This window comes from Homalodisca vitripennis, unplaced genomic scaffold (assembly GCF_021130785.1).
Source record: "Homalodisca vitripennis isolate AUS2020 unplaced genomic scaffold, UT_GWSS_2.1 ScUCBcl_1768;HRSCAF=5806, whole genome shotgun sequence".
In the NCBI taxonomy this organism is placed as follows: domain Eukaryota; kingdom Metazoa; phylum Arthropoda; class Insecta; order Hemiptera; family Cicadellidae; genus Homalodisca; species Homalodisca vitripennis.
Genome location: NW_025777934.1, coordinates 43,495 through 47,448, shown reverse-complemented (window position 1 = coordinate 47,448; position 3,954 = coordinate 43,495).

Sequence of the window (3,954 nt, the reverse complement as noted above, 5' to 3'; positions counted from 1 at the left end):
AAAATCAACGCAGGAGGAAGTATGACCATGAAAAAAAAATAACGCGTTGAAGGGTTAATATGTTTTTTTTTCCAACGTACCTGTGGCTAAAGTAATTAATCAAATCATGTGCGTAGAGATCATATAAATAGTTTTCTATTGGAACACATGTTCATAATTTCATATAATGCGTGGAAATGTTCTTTATTTGAAAAGTAATTTAAGATAAAGATTTTTCACTCTTAGTTCGTGAATAAACATAAATTGAAATAAATTAGTATTTAATAGAATTTTTGAATAGAAATAAATAAATGAAATGTAACTGCTTTAAAAGAATCCAATATTAAATGTTATCCATGCCTAGCATTTAAGTTGTTATAAGCACGTTGTATATTGCTGATCTATGATGTTATTTCAATTAAACTTTAAGAAATTTGATTTTAATAAGAAATAAATTTGTACTGACTTATTTCACTGTGTTTTATTGTACATCGACCCTACTAATTAAATCCTCTCACTACAGGTCCAGCTTGAAATCTATCTTAATTCACAACCAAGCCTTACTTGCTAAACAACCAATCATACTTTTTTGGTAAAATCATACCAAAAAATTACAAATGCAACTTAAGATTAACAAAGACTATATTACACTATACTAAAGTGAATTCACAGCTGTTTAACACCAGAATACGATGGCTTGTATCTCGAGTTAATATGATAGATAAAATAAGTTTCGAAACGTACGATTGAAAGTTAGTCGCTAAATAGTTTGTAATAAATATTGGACAGTAATTTATGACGTTGAAATAATAATATTCAGATACAGGAGAAATATATAACATGAATAATCTCTTATTTACTGCTTTGTTACTCTGTTAGAAAAGGCTGATGAGATGGAGCAGTAATCCGTTTAATATGAAGATGGAAATGTCATTGCAGTCTTATTTTTATGTAATTACACAACACTTTAATATGTTACAGGGAAAAGTTTAATTCTTTTTTAATTTTTCATGAAGTTAAGTTTTTTTTGTACTAGGAATATATAAGAGAAGTTCTCAGAAACTTGCCTTTAATTTAAATGATTTCATTTGGTGACTCACAGTATTTATGTCAAAACATTAAACCCAGATTATTATAGCAGTTTCCTCTTCCTATATAGTTTCATTACAATTAAAGAAAGATTAAACTAACTAATAACTATTTAGTTAGATATTCGATGACGTATTCTGGAATCAAAACAGACTAACTTTATTATGTGACTGTTACTCGATATCTACTGACGTGTAAACTAATTACAAATAATTACATCTGAACCTGGTGTTTACAGTAGGTACAACACACTATTGTAGTTATTGACCTATTTTATAGACACATTATACTGAGAAACAGTAACATTCATCTCCCATAATCATTAGCTAAACGCTATTTATTGATAGATAATACTCAGTTCTAGTTACTCATTTGTTGCGTAGCCTACATAAAATAGGTAAAAATAATCATCTATTATTCTTTAAACTTATAAATCCTTTAAATTTTTCTAAAATATGATTCAATAGTTGCCTTATTTTATTAATAAAACACTATGAAAATCGTATTTCTATACTGAACTATATATTTGTGTTGGAAGAGTTATGTATAGAAAAAATGACAGCTGCAAAATATCTTGTAGGGTTTTTATAATATTAAATTTACGCATTTGAATAAAAGTTAAACTTGTTTAATATTTGACTTTGGCTTACATATAGTTTTCTGTCCTTTGATATCTTTTTTTGGTGAATTACTAAACTTTAATTGATGATTATCAGGCCTTGGTGACGGTTGCTTTTTTCATAAGTATATTTCATAAAAGATTGTAAGAATGGATCACAACAAACATTTAATTATACACTTAACACTTACATGAGCCAAGAGTTTACCTTAAGAACAAACACATTGATCTGATAACGAATCAATAAAGGTTAAAAACCATCATATTCCAGTAATAAAAGATATAAAAGAGCGGAAACTGGAACATTATATATAATTAACTTGAGAAATATATTAATATTCTGTTATAGAGGTTCACCGCAAATGAAAATATATTTAAATATTTGATTTATGCTCCTGTTGTTGTTTATTTTCGAAACCAACGAGCATGTTTAAATTGTTCTGAAAAACAACGTTGAAATACTAAGTAGTATAGAATTTAAACTCGATTTTCCTCTCAAACTAAAAAATTTAACTGATGAAAATAATTGTCACTTGTAATACACTAATAAAGTTATAACACAAAAAAAGTTATTTTATAATGTTTAAGATGTTTCATTGCCTTTTAGACAGTGCCAGTTTTGGCTCGAGTCCATCATATAGCATCTTGAAACTAGTCAACGATTTTAAGTTTGCTATAGACTAATAATACTCGTGCATGTCATTGATAAACGTGCCAACTTTCACTAGATAATATTTCCGAGTGTGACTTAAAACACGGCTGTGTAACGTGAGCAAGTATTAGTAATTTTAAATCTGTTCATGATTTAAAATAATGGTCCCAAATTTTAAACTCATTTCATCGAAGAAGGCACTTGTGTTTAACATACGTTATTAAAAAATATTCATGTAAATTTTTCCGTAAATTATTGTAGCTAAAACATACGATACATCGCTCAATCAATAGATGTAATTCTTTACCGTTTTAGCTTATTGCTAAAATTCTTGTAAAACTTAATAGTTCTATTTTATTTATTGACGTGAAAACGTCTTAAATTAGGTTGCGGCTCGGAGTCACTCATGAAAAAGTGTAACGCCCGGTAACGTTACGATGCCCGTCCAGTGGGTCCGCCGCACGGGATCCGCACGGGATAAAGCAGCAGATAACTGTGGGTCCGCCGCACGGGATAAAGCAGATAACTATGTTTATTCGTGAAAATGTGGAGTGCTTAGATTCGTCATTTACAACAACTACAACAATAAAGGTAAATAATTGTACACTGATATTTCATTATCGTAAACTATGATTGATTGATAAATTGTTAGATTGACACAAAAGTTGAGAAACTGAGTTTATAGGTTATGTCATACTATTGACAAATGTTGATAGTGTTAAGTAAATTATTAGTTTAAATCACTCTGCAATCAATCGTAATTCAGTCGATTGAGAAGAAACAGCGCGTATTGCTAGTCAAACATTTAAAATAACAAATTATAACCTCTAACCTGTCATAACAGTGCGACCAAACAAACGAACTAAACCGACCAATCACCACGCGCGGAGTTAGAATTTAACTGTGTTTAGCAGAACTTCAAATTCCAATTTTAGTAAATGTTTTATTCAACTTTACCATTTAAAATAACAAATTTTAATTAATTTCAAATTATGTGCAATGTTTTAGTAAACAAAATATATTTCTATAGTTAAAATTTGTGCACTTCTTATTTTCATTCAATTCCTTGTTCCTATTGTGCAATTTAATAATATTCATATCAATAAATATTCTACCGAGAAAAAGACGTTGTCACGTAAAATCTTCGCCCGTAAAACCGACTTTACAGGCAACCATAATTTTTATTGTAATTGATTCATAATGGTTAGTTCTAACCATTATATAACATCTTCTTTCGTAATTATATAACATATATAAATTTCATTCAATTCCGGCTTACCTTGAACAGTTGGTCTCTATTTTTTCCTCGTATATTTTTATATATATAAAAAATGAAAGTATTACAATCTTTTCTACAAATAACCAGTGTTAGGATACTTCAATGTATATATTTTGTTCTAAACAAGCATTTGGATTGTACACCACATGTTTTCTATGTATTAGATTTCCTAATTTTACATTTATATAATGATAACTTTTTATACATTGCAAAAGTGTGAATTAGAGATGGGAAACTGTTACTGTGGGATGCTGTATACATTGCATTAATTCATCTAAGAAAATATATCTTTCAATATAATTTAAATGTAGTAATTATAGAAAGTACCAGAATACG